General features: G+C 35.1%; 1 long non-coding RNA gene across 1 annotated transcript; it reads right to left on the bottom strand.

Moving 5' to 3' along the window:
- Nucleotides 1-804: 804 nt before the first annotated feature.
- LOC149835841 (uncharacterized) lies at nt 805-12336 on the bottom strand. The gene is made up of 4 exons (XR_016432372.1): nt 12187-12336; nt 1653-1738; nt 1423-1550; nt 805-1353 (listed from the first exon to the last, which is right to left on the bottom strand). It is a non-coding gene; the product is annotated as an uncharacterized LOC149835841 (long non-coding RNA).
- Nucleotides 12337-13426: the final 1090 nt, after the last annotated feature.

Here is a 13426-nt window from a genome sequence, read left to right as displayed (position 1 = left end):
AACAAGATCACCACAAATAGACAGCCCCTCTAGATAGAGCAGATCAAGTGATCTGCTCTCCCCTCTACATGCAAAAATAGGCACACACAATTAGGGGTGGGCAATGGGCCGGGCGGCCCGATGGGCCAAGCCAAGCCCGGCTTGCCATGGGCCGAGTTTGGGCCATGATTTTAGGCCCGGATCCATGAGTACCGGGCCAAAACCCAGCCCGTTATATACGTGGGCTGGACTCGGGCCAGCCCGCGAGCTACAGGGCTGGCCCGATGGGCCTTAGTTATTTATTAATTTTTAATAAATATAAAATTTTTAAAAATTAACTATTACATAATAACTTGGTAACTATTATTATTTACCTAATTAGTAAGAACTTGTTATTTGTTAATTATTACTATTTATCTAATTAAGAATTAGTTGCATGAAAACTTGCTATTCTCACATTAACCCATAATTTCAGTCGAGCATTTATGGATTTTAGGATTGAGTCAGGCCAGGGGCAGGGCAGGCCCTGGCCTGCTTCAGGCCAATGGGCAAGACCATGGGCTTCTCTTCAAACCCGAGCCCATTAAGAACCGGGCCTGGTCCATTAGTAGGCTGGGCCGGCCCGATGCCCACCCCTACATACAATTGCAGAAATTTTAAGGAGTTTTTAAAGTTTATGCACGTTTCAGGTGGTTTAAGTGATCAAATTCCTAAGCGGATTGATAAGAGGAATCCCATCATACATCTTAGTCATCAATAATTGCCAGCATAGTCCAAGATAAACCACACAAAACAAGGCTTGTGCTTGAGCAGAAAGTGTACTGCAGGTAGAGGGATGAGGATATCTGAAGTTCTTTAAATAGTAGATAAACCACTGTGTTTGGATAACGTACAACTGAATTTCTAACATGATTATCAAAATAATAAACATGACCCACTAATATCAGATGAACATGTTTGGCACCTTGACGGGTGCAGAGAAAGGTGACCAAAGTGAAGGTAAAGCAGCAACACATTTCCAAAGACGAACGCTATGTGAAAGTTATCCTACAGAGTGGTTGCAACTTTTGATGAACTTTTTCATCTTTTAGCTGTCACTGGATCAAATTTGGTTGTGCCAGCTTGTCTTGGTTTCTTCACAGGACCGCAGCTCTCTTCTTCCATAGAGTTGAGCTTGTTCTTTATCGCTGCTATCACTGATGACAAGCTCATATGTCCAGTAGAGCTGCCAAATGTACTGGATTTCTTGGGGTCGTCAACACCTTTAGATGGTTTTGATGCATCAGCTGTTGACTTCTCACCAGCAACGCGGATGACTAATGGGCGACCACAAGCCAGTCTCCCATCCATCTTCTCCATGGCCAGTTGAGCTTCCTGTGTCCTCACTTCAATCACAGAAATGAGGAATTGTCATGGAATCAAAGAGATAAAATGGTAGCTTACCCCTCTAGTACTGAACTGGATGAAAGCAAACCCACGTGGTTCACCCTGTCTTGGACCATGTCTATGCCATAAAAAGTCCTCAAGAGATTATCTTACCAAAAGGAGCAAACATCTTAATAACTTGGGATCTGCCAAATTTGGCCTGCACATGTTAACCAAGCAGGAATTGCCTGCGTTACTACTAAGCAAACTGTCAATAAAATAGACAATCAAATGCATGAGATGCATACTCTGTTACTCGGTGGTCAAGGTTACCAATGTATAACCTGCTTCCACACTTCTCATCAACAACAGCATTTGTATCTTGTTGCTGGTGCTGTTACAGTTGAAGGCAGAGTTAGTTCGTGACAAATGACGTAACAAATATCTGCAACCGCTACAGAAAATTCACTTATATAAAGAGCAATCAAGGACTTGTAATGCCTTCCTTATTATCCAACCATTTAGAGCAAAGAATGCATGAAAGTGTCGGGTCTCTTATGTCCAAGCCAAACAATGACACAGCATCACTATCTACAAGTGTTGCACACAAAAGTTGAAATGTGAACTATGAAGTTATCACACACAGATTTCTCGTACATTAAAAAATGGGTAATATGCTCATTCATTGTAGTTTAAAGACGGAGTTCCCTCAAGTTCAAGACGTGGAGATATTTATAAAGAAGAAACCATAAAATAAGCAATTATGCTTAACAAGCCGCATCTAATAGGCCATATTATAAACTGACAAACGGATGCAACACATATTACAGATAAACTTGCAAACATGAATTGTTGTGAGCATGAATACAGTCCTCCATAGATTTTTAAATTATCTTTTGAATCTTCTTCTGTTTTGGAGACTAACCTATAAGCTCAATTTAGGAGCTATGTAGTCAAAAGCGCTAGGCAGTACCTAGTCGATAGACCCTTAAAAAGACTAGTTGAGGACTAGTCAGTACCTCAATTAAAAAACAAAAATATACAAAATATACATAAAAATATGTTTATTTCTTTTGATAATAAGATGTTTTCATCAGACATGCACAATTACACACGCTTTCACAATATATATATATATATATATATATATATATATATATATATATTCAGTATAATCAATATAATAAACGTTCAGCCTTTCAAAGAAAAAATGATTGTAACAGACATTTTATTCATAGCATAATCAGGATATATATGTATATATACAAAAAATCATACTTTCTGCCTTTCACAGAAAAAATCACAAAAGCATAGCAACATATATAAATAACATATTACATACCTAGTAATACTAAACATGCTTTCAGGCTTTTACAGCAAAATTTACAAAAATTCACACATACATGTGTCACTTTCAGCCTTTAACAGAAAAAATCATTATAAACAAATTAACACACACATATATAAAAAAAACATAATCATTTACAATTAACACCCTCCCTTCGTATGTTTAAAAATAAGAAATTATAACAATAAAAAATGACTAAAGTGCCCTTGCACCTAGGAGAGGCAACTTAGTCACTGGCTAGGCACCCTAGTTGACGCCTAGTCGGCAAAATTGGTACCCTTAGGTACCCATCTAAGAATTGCAAAGCCTAGGCATTTTACTTATGCCTATGCCAACTAGGCAAACTAATCGGTGCTTTTGACTACATAGTATAGGAGTCCCAAAAGGTTCCTTTTGAGTTTTATTCTCAAGGAAAGCTTCCCAAGGACTAAAGTTGGTTGAAAACTTCATCGGGATTCTTTTAGGGATTGGGTTTAAAATTTTAGACTAGGGGAGGGTTCATACGATTATTTGACGTATTTTACATTCTGCTTTTATTTTTGAACGTTTTCCCAAGACCAGTAGCTTAGGAGTAGTCAGTAGATTGACAATTCGGTGATTTTGTAATAGACAGATCTCATTTTTAAGTCAGTAAGGAGATCAATCTAGTTCCTTTCTCTCACTGTTAGGCCGTTCATATAGATTTTTGCTATCAATTGAACATCAGAGCAACTGCTGGGATAATTGCTAAAAAAAACCATACTGCTACATAGAGGTCAATGAACTAATGGAAAACAATATATTTGTTGAATCAAAAGTAAGATTATAAATCATTGACCTTCATGTTAAGATATATGTAGCATTCCCCTATGTTGTTGTATTTGTCTTATATATATAACAAAAGTACACTTAAGTGTACTTTAGGTGTTTTTTATCCTTCTTTTGATGTGTATTCTTGTACATTTAATTTGAGTTGTATTCATTGTATACTTTAGGCATGCCTTTTATGTATTTTAGGATAGGTATACCTATTAGATTAGTAAGTAAACTTATGGTACACTTTAGGTTAGATCAGTTTTTTGGTCATTATCAAAATGACTAAATATTTTATTTTTTTTGTTTTTCTATTTTTAGTCATTTTTTGAATGACCAACTGCTAGTCAAACTAGCCGTTAGGATTTGCTTTAATGACTAGTTTGAATTATAGTCACAAATATTGGTATCGGCTATATCTTGGCGAGGCTATTTCTCTCGATATTATAGGTTTGGTGATAAATCTCGAAAAAAATCTCGAGACTTAAAAAAATAAAAAATATATAAAAATAACAAAAATAAGTAAGAAAATAACATGTTTAGCTAATAAAATACATATATAATAAAAAAATAAGTAAAAAATGCAAAACAAAGAAGAAAAACACATTTAAGATGTAGAAAAAAATAAAAACAATAACAATAACAATAATTGATAATATCGCGATATTCTCATGATAATATCGTGATATTATCAAACTGGAGATATTTTCAAAATATTGTATTTTTTTACCAATAATATTGTTTGCTAAAAATACAACGATAACATCACGATATTTTGAAAATATCGTTGATATCTGTGACTATGGTTTGAATAGTCAAACAGGTTGTTGGGATTTTTTCTAATAGCTAGTTTGACTAGTCAAAACTAGCCATTAAGCTATGTCACATAGATGTGTTTAACAAGCAGTTGAACCTGTGTCGACATAGCCCGATATGGGTATGGGTACCAGACACGACACGAGTACGTGTTGGTCTGAATTGGGTCGGGTCCAACCTTGACCCGACCCAAATAACATGTCTTTTTTTTTACTTTTGACCTGGGGTCAAAGGGCAGGAAAGAAGAAGAAGAAGAAAGAGGAAGAAAAAGGAGTAGACGGGAGAGAGAGAGCAAAAGATAGTACTGGATCTTCTTCCTCAACCTGCTCCTCGTTTTCTTCTTCTTCTCCACATCTGCTCGAGAGAGAGAGAGAGAGGGGGGGACGAAAGCCCCCTTTTGTTCCCCCACCCTCCTTTTTATAAAAAAAATTTAAATTCCTTCCCTTTTCAAAAATTTCATTCAACCCCTCACCATTAAAAAAAATCATATTCAGGAGCTTTTGTTTTCAAATTTCTAATATGGATCCTAATGGAGAGACACACCTGATTCAAACTCTCTCTCTCTCTCTCTCTCTCTCTCTCTCTCTCTCTCTCTCTCTCTCTCTATATATATATATATATATATATATATATATATATATATATATATATATATATATATATATATGAGAACTGAACATATTAGGCTCTCTTTTCTCGTTCTGCCCCGTTAGGCCCCATAGTTTGAAGTGTTTTATGATATATTTGAATCGTTAGATGTGTTTAGCATGCTCGATTTAGTGGGAATAAACTCTTGGATCATGTTTTTTTGATGAAAAAAATGTATTTTTATGAGTATGGAAAAATTGATGCCTTCATAGCCATTGATTTTGGATCACCGGAAAAACCTGTATACAAGTCTGATTCCGGTGATCCAAAAGTCGGATCCCACTAAACAAAACCTATAGATCACATCTATGATGTTAGATGTGAGAAAAAATATCAAAAACTATGATTTTTGAATGGGCCTAACAGGGAAGAATGAGAAAATGGGGCAGAACGAGCACACACACACACACACACACAATATATATATATATATATTGAGAGAGAGAGAGAGGGACGTAACAGTGGATGACACTTTCGTCCACTATTGGGTCGGATGCGCACCTGTCGCTGATCGCGCACGCGATGAGCGACGGGCACGCGTTTTTCTGCCAAGAACATTAGCGGCAGTCAATGACCGCCACTAATTCATGCCAATTGATATTGGACACGCGTCCGACAATTGGTCGTCCATTGATACGAGTTTTCGTATATATAATATATATTTGTATCCCCGTATCCACACTTTTTGAAATGAATTTCTTTTTTGGTTCATATCGCTGACCCCAATTGTTTTGGGATGAAGGCGTAGTTGTTGTTGTTGTTTGTTGTTGTATACTTTGTACTCGTACCCATGTGATATAGCCATTAGGACTAGCTCTAACGGCTAATTTGAATGTCTTCATCTATATATTGCTCTCATCTTTTTGTTGTATAGGTGAGAGAGGATGGATGTATATAATGTGTGTGTGCATGAGTGTTGTAGTGAGGTTGACTTGTATATTTGTGTAAATATTTCTCGTTAATACAATATTTAATTTATATGTCTTGTTTTTCCTCGTGGCTATGTATGGTTTATTGTATCTAGCCAAATGCATTTGAATTTCATTTATGTTTGATAAAATTGTTATTCTTTTGTATTTCTTGTGTCTTAGATTCCGTCATTTCGTGACATGGTATCAGAGCAAAGAAATTTTGTTTGTTTCTTTGGATCTTGGGATTCTTTGGTTCAAGTTCGTGCTTCATGAAGAAATCATAATCTATGTATGACTTGGATTCAAGAGAGATCTTGATCCGGTATGTATCTTAAATCTTTATATACATGGTCATTTTGCTTGAGTTGTTTATCTCATGCATTATGCATAAGAAAGAGATCTTTGAAAATTTATTAAAAATTGTTTGCTATTTTGAAAACCTTTTTTTGGAACTTGTTTTATAATTGTTAATTAGCGAATGATTGAGCTCTTTGAACTTATTTTGGTGTATGTCTTCTTGGGTGTTATTTGAAAAAAAAAACTTTAAATGTTTTTTAACTTATTTAAGTATTGTCCTTTTCTTGGATTTAAAAATTTATTAAATAATTTGATATGATTTATAATATTTATTTGATTTTGTGAAGTGATATATATACATGCATATGCTTCTATGATATATAGTTTGACTCTTACGTTTTTTAACTCTATTTAATGTATACGTGTGTGATCTAGTATTCTTGAGCATATGTTTTTTATTGTTTTTGTGGCACTTAAATGCACCTCGTAGTTATATGTAACAAAGCATGTCTTCTTTGTGTATGACTTCAAATTCATGCATTTTTTAGTTTTGAAGGTTGTGATTTTTTGTTGAAGAGCTTAAGGCTAGTTCTTTGTGAGCATGAGTTAGAAACTTGTGGAATTTGTGTGTATACATACACTTAAATTATCTTTTGTGTGAGGTCTTTGGTAGCCTTACTTGATAATGTATGATGTTATGAGAGTTTTGTATATGCATGAGGATATTTTCATGTGTGGTCACCTTATAATTCTTAGTGATATGAGATTTTGATATGTTTTCTTCATGCATGACATGTTTTCTTATGAAAGATCATACTTGTTCCATAGTTAGATTTGTAATACATGCTCTTGTATTGAGTATTAGACACTTTTGCTTGTATCATAACATGCATTAGTTCTATAGGATCATATTGTGATGCATGAATTCTTCGGATATTATGTCTTTCTTCATGCATATTTTGTGTATTTGTGAGAATTAATAAAATTACTATTTTAAATATGTGCTCTCTTGCTCTTAGTGGCTTGTTGGCTTTTACCTTAGTGGCCTTGTGACTTTTTCCCCTTTTAATTGTCTTTCATTACCTTCCTTGCAAGGTTTTATGCCTTTTAAAATTTTGTTACATATTTATGAGAACTATGCATGTCTTATATATGACCCCTCATGAGGATTTAAGTGATATGCTTGTATCTTGTCTTCTTGTGCATATGATTGCACCTTAATTCATTTTGAGGTTTCAAACTCTCTTTGTTGGATTCGATTTGAAATATTTTGTTTTTCAAATCGACTCTTGTTTATAACCGCTTTTTGGAAAGTGATTTCCGAGGTTTTCTTGCTGCCTTCTTTTGGCTTTGGTTTAGTCCATCACAATATTTTCTTTCATGCATCATTTCCTTCTTTTGGCCTTTTTGAGGTGTGTTGTTTGCACCTCGGTGTTGTGGAGCCAAAGATGTGTGTTTGTCGGGGATGAGTTGTGTACACCTTGTTGTTTTGTCAGTTTAGATTATTTGTTTATGAGTGTAGTGTTGGCACTCGGTTTAGCTCTAAGTGATGGTTGTTTGATATTTGGTTCTATGAGTGTGTTGTATCATTCATTTACTTATTTAGCCCTTATTGTTATTATGTTGGATGCTTTTATTGATCTTTATATGTGATAGCTAAACTATTATTTGCTTATGACCATGCAAGTCCCTTTGGATTAAATATCATAATATGGCAAAATTTATTTTTCTTGCCTTGATTTGAATATTGTTTTCAAATCTTCTTGCTTATTTTTGTTGACATTAGTTTGTTTTCATTACAACATTTTTACCTTTTGTTTTTTTACTCTCCCCTGTTATTTGAGTGATTTTTCTTTGGACAAGGGATCTTGTTTATCAGTTTTATAATCATGTGTGTGATGAGTTATATGCATATGTTGTAGCTAATTGTGTTATTTTACAATTTTACAACTATTTGTGAGGTGAGGTATGTGCACCTCTTGTGATTGTAGCGGGTGATTATTGTTAGTTTAGATAGTTGGTATTGTTGGTGCATGGTCACCAGTATGGTTATTACGGATATTGGTTTTTGATCTCTTGCCCACACTTGGATTTTGAGGTTGTTGAGTTGGAGGTCAATGAGGTGATTGCTTGTGGTGAACAAACTATTGTTGGATTTTGCAAAAATTGTCTTATTTTATAATGTTAAAAATTATTGTATGTGGGATTTCTAAAATTTCTTTATGTATTTTTTAATCTTTTTCGCTGCCCTTTTGCCCTCTTATGGGAAATGGTTATTTTTTGAAGATTTCATTTACATGCATTATGCATTGTAATATGCTTAGTTCGCATAGATTAATATATATTGAATATTTCACATTGATATTGTGTTATTGTTATCATTATTGAAATTCATATTATTGTGATCCTTTGAGCTTTTGCATTTCTTTGAGACATTGTAGTCTTGATCTTATATGATTGTTACTTATTGACAATTTGATTTAGTTGTTTAGAACTATTGATGATTTATATCTTCATATGATATGTCTACCTAAGCTATTGAAATATTGTTCAAGTATGATTGTCTCTTGATAGTCTATATTGAAATATGATTATTTTGGTCTCTAGGAATTTGATATTTTGTTACTATTATTTTTGGGGATACATTGATTTTGTGAATATGGATATTTGACTTATTGGGTTTTTGTGAAATGGTTTCAAAGTTATCTTAATATTTCATGGTTCTCGTTTGATAGATTATCGTATCTCTTAATTATTTTTGAAATATTTTGGATTAAGTTCTCTAGTGTCTTTTTCTTTGATATTCATGATTTAAACCAAAGTTACCGGAAACGCCTAGGTAACCGGGGAAGTGCGCTTCCCCAAAGCGCGTTTCGGAAGCGCAAAATGTCGCACTTCTAAAACGTGCTATGAAGCGCGAAATGTCGCACTTTCAAAACATGCTGGGAAGTGTGGTTCTTTTTGGTGAAGTATGCTTCCCTTTTATGGGAAGCACGCTTCCATCTCGCTTCCCCCCTTCGCTTCCCCTTCACTTCCACCATTTTTTATTTATTTTTATTTTTTGTTTTATTTTGTTTTTTCGCTTCCCCCTCGCTTCCTAGGTCACTTCCAATTCACTTCCGAGACGCTTCCTGATTCGCTCCTAAGTCGTCCCACGCTTCCCGCTTCCTAAACTTTTAAAGTGCCTCGCTTCCCACTTCCGCTTCTTGTACCGCTTCCTCGATTGGCAACCTTGATTTAAACTATTGCTATCAACTCGTGTTTCAACGATTATTGTAAATGTCTCTAACTAGTTCTTTTTTCTTGTGAATTGTTTAAATTATTGTGTTTTAAAATGGTTGTATTTTCTATATATTGTATTTTCATGTGTGCTTTGTATGCTTGACCATCCTCTTTACATTTGTATATATATATATATATCTAATACCATAACTATTTATTTTGTTTTTTAATATATATATATATATATATATATTGTGTCGTAATCTCTTTGATGTAGTTGTTGGTTCTCAAGGTAGAAACTCATAGAAGTCAGCGATTGAGCCAAAGCTTTCTAGAGATTTGAATATTAGAGTGCTTGGATCTCTAATGATGATTGAAGTTTTTTTTTTCTTTAAAGAAGTCTTAAAGCTTGAAGTTCTAGTCTTGGAGATCATTTATGGAGACAATTGAAGACCCATTTTAATCTTATTTTGGCAAACCTTCGGTGATCCACTGCAAGTTTGAGAGGGGGTGTTAAGATATATGTATCATTTCCCTATGTTGTTGTGTCTTGTATATACCAAAAGTACACTTAAGTGTACTTTAGGTATTTTCTTTCTTTTGATGTACATTCTTGTACATTTAATTTGAGTTGTATTCATGGTATACTTTAGGTATATCTTTTATATATTTTAAGATAGGTATACCTATTAGATTAGTAAGTATACTTATAGTATGCTTTAGGTTAGATTAAGTTTTTTGGTCATTATGAAAATGACTAAATATTTTATTTTTGTTTTTTGTTTTTTGTTTTTCCTTTTTTTGGTTATTTTTTGAAGCCTCATTCCTGCATAGTACATCCCTTCTCAATGCAGAAACCCATGAGTCTAAAGCCTCATTCCTGCATTTCTTCTAATTTTCAGCTGACCTATGAGCTAATGCCAAACCAACAATTGCATTCTCATAATCAGACATATTTTCTTATGGCTGGTACATCCCTTCTCATCATCCTTGATTAATATAGAAGGTGTAAATTAGCAGTTTCATATTGGTTGTTCCCAGCATCAAACTATAAATTCTGCCCAATCACCAACATCCTAAAACTCTCTCACAGAGATCCTAATAGCAGATATGTTTCAACCATCCTCAAGAGTCCTTTCATGCATCTGCCTAAGAAGAAACAAACCTCCCCTTGTCATGGTTCCAATCATCATGAGAATTCTCACAATCTGCTACCACGACAAATTTTCTTTGTCCGTCAGTGAAAGTATTACATGCATAGTACCTTCTTAATGTTGAGTTTGACACTGTTGACCACTAGTTTTAGCTGAAGTGTACCATGCCACTCATTCCAGTGAATTATGCTCACCCAATCTGTAATATTTCTCCAAAGTGTGCTGCATGTTCTAGCTGTGTCAGATGCTCAGCACAACAATTCTCTCAGGTTTGCAGGAGTTGGTTGGCGTTCAATAGGAGCGGTCAAGCTGACAACTTCCAAAGTTAAGCATCTAGGCCTACCCCTGTTTCCATAGCTTCTAACGTTAACCCTTAAAAATGGATAGGATGAACTTCAGCATCACTGTGACACTCAAGGAATCCGTGTCACAGTAAAAAAAAAAATCTGGAATGGCAATTAAACAGCTGCCAATTTCTTGTGAAATTTTTAATTTTTATATTTATTAGTAAAAATAAATAATTTTAAAAAATAGAAAAATATAAAGTGAAAATGAAAATATAGGAAACCTTTTTTTCTGAGATTTTGATGACAATAAAAAAAAATAAAACAATATTTTGGGTGCTTAAATGGGTGACAAAACAATATTGTGATATTTTAAAAAAAAAAACTATTTATCACTATGGTCCAGGCGCCTATGATCACCACCAACGTAAACTGTTCAGTAGCAGGCACCAACACCTCAAACACAACAATCAAGATGATTCCCACATGCGCAGGGGATGCTCATATCCAGGACCAACTTGTATTCAACTTCAAAAACCCAACTGAAATCCCTTTTCGTCATGGATAACTATGTTACAGACTTTTTCTTTTTCTAGATATTCTTCAGAAATTAATTGGCTATCTATGAGGGTAGCCAGCCTCTTGCACAAGAAAATGCTCACAAAATACCTGCATTCTCATCCATTTCCCAAAGGATTAAATAGGTAGCAAGTTACATAACAGAAACAACTGAAACTTACCCTCAACATCACCCATGTTTTCTTCACACCAGATACCTAATTGAACACCATGACAGATGGAAATCCTTGCTTTGCTACACACAACAGACAATCTACTCATAACTGACAGAAACATACCATTTACACCTAACTCACAGCATATTACCAGGAACATAGTAAACTCCAAAGTGATTATACATCACAAACAGCAAATCAAACATTAATTAAATAACTGAATTGCTTCCATACGGTATCAAACTAGTGATCTACATCAATCCCCACAACCCGAAAAACCTAATCAAGCCCCTACTTTCACTTATCTTTTATCCCACCAATTATACCACCAACATCGCGCAACGTCCTAAGCTAACAAAAAACCCCAATTTTACATCACGTCTAACTTCTACTCGTCCCTACCGTTAATTCATCTACCTTGACATGTAATCATCCTCATCTATGTAAAAACGGGCAGGTTGGGTGGTGTGATAAAGATACTTAATCATGAGAGAGAGAGAGAGAATAATGGACAAATCTGCACATAAACAAAAAGAAAAAGAAAAATCGGAAAATAAGGAGTAAAAACGAAGAAGGGGAACCAACAAGCATCAGAAAGGGGAAAAGAATAAAAGCGAAAGAAAGAAGGGAACTTACACAAGGAGGAGGAGGAGGAGGAGGAGGAGGGAAGTTGTTGGGTTGAATGAGAGACATACTGAAGAAGGAAGGAAGAGGTGTTGGGCGGATATCTTCGCCTCTCCAACTAAGCGGCCATCTTCTCCTTGCACACGCAACTCGCTTCCCACCGTATATCGTGGGCTCTTTATTAAAGGGTGCGAGGCCGCTGGGCAGAGTTGCTCTACATTTGTGATGTCTATTGGCTATACTGGGAGGGAGGGATGCTAACGGATCGCGTGTTATCCGATATCCGATCCAAACCCAAATTTGAATCCGATTAACTCTATCATGTAACCCAAGTCGAATCAGATTCATAATCGAGTTCTAATTCGGTTTATCATTGTATTACTATTACCGAACTTGATGGGAATCTGAATCCAATCTCATATAGTTAGTTGGATTCGGTATTTTCCCTTTCTCCATCTAAATCCTTCTTCAAATTCAATTAGCTGATATGTTAGGGTTTTTGGGCCCTTTATAAATATGATTCTTTGCATTTAGATTAGCATTGAATATCGATGAATATTGGGTCATCGTTGAAATCAGATCTTAAAATGGTCGAATATAATTTTGGAGCAGATCCATCAGGGTTTGGTGACATAGTCATCATTTTTTAGATAGATCAGGGGCTTTTTGGGCAAAAGACATGCTCGGTATTTTGGAGAAAGGTTGAGGATGCTTTTGGCATGGGGATATGCTTTGTATTGTTGAAAACGACATTGGTTTTGTTGGAAATGACATTTTTGAGATTATTGTTGTAGATAAGTGTATTTTTGGTATGGATAGTACATGAAGAGTATTGTTTTTTGCTGTGGGAGTGTCATGGTCTTTTTACCATGATAGTTGTCTTGGATGGGTGCCAAGTGGCTCCACTTACTTTGATGATTAGCTATATTTTAGCCCTTTTTGTTTGGGTTTAAGCATTATTTTTCCTAATTCTCTCTCTCCCCACATTATGTGTATTACCCCCTTCTCTCTCCCAACTGAAATTGGTTTCTCTCTTGTTCTCCTCTTTGTTTCTTCTCTCTCGACCCTCATTCTTAGTGAGAGAGGTTTGTACCTGCATGTGGTTCATTTTGGGAGGAGTCTAGATCGGTGGAGTTGTTGTGGTGAAGTTTTTCAGTGTTGAACGGATGCGCTCATGGTGGATTTGGAGTTGAAGCGTGTCATGGACCATAGATTGGGTGGATTGTTCGTTGCTTTGAGTTATTAAGAAGTA

The sequence above is a fragment of the Nuphar pumila genome, chromosome 6 (genome assembly GCF_984573655.1).
Source record: "Nuphar pumila chromosome 6, dmNupPumi1.hap1.1, whole genome shotgun sequence".
In the NCBI taxonomy this organism is placed as follows: domain Eukaryota; kingdom Viridiplantae; phylum Streptophyta; class Magnoliopsida; order Nymphaeales; family Nymphaeaceae; genus Nuphar; species Nuphar pumila.
Note: the sequence above shows the minus strand (reverse complement) of the source record. Positions and strands in the feature narration are given on the sequence as shown.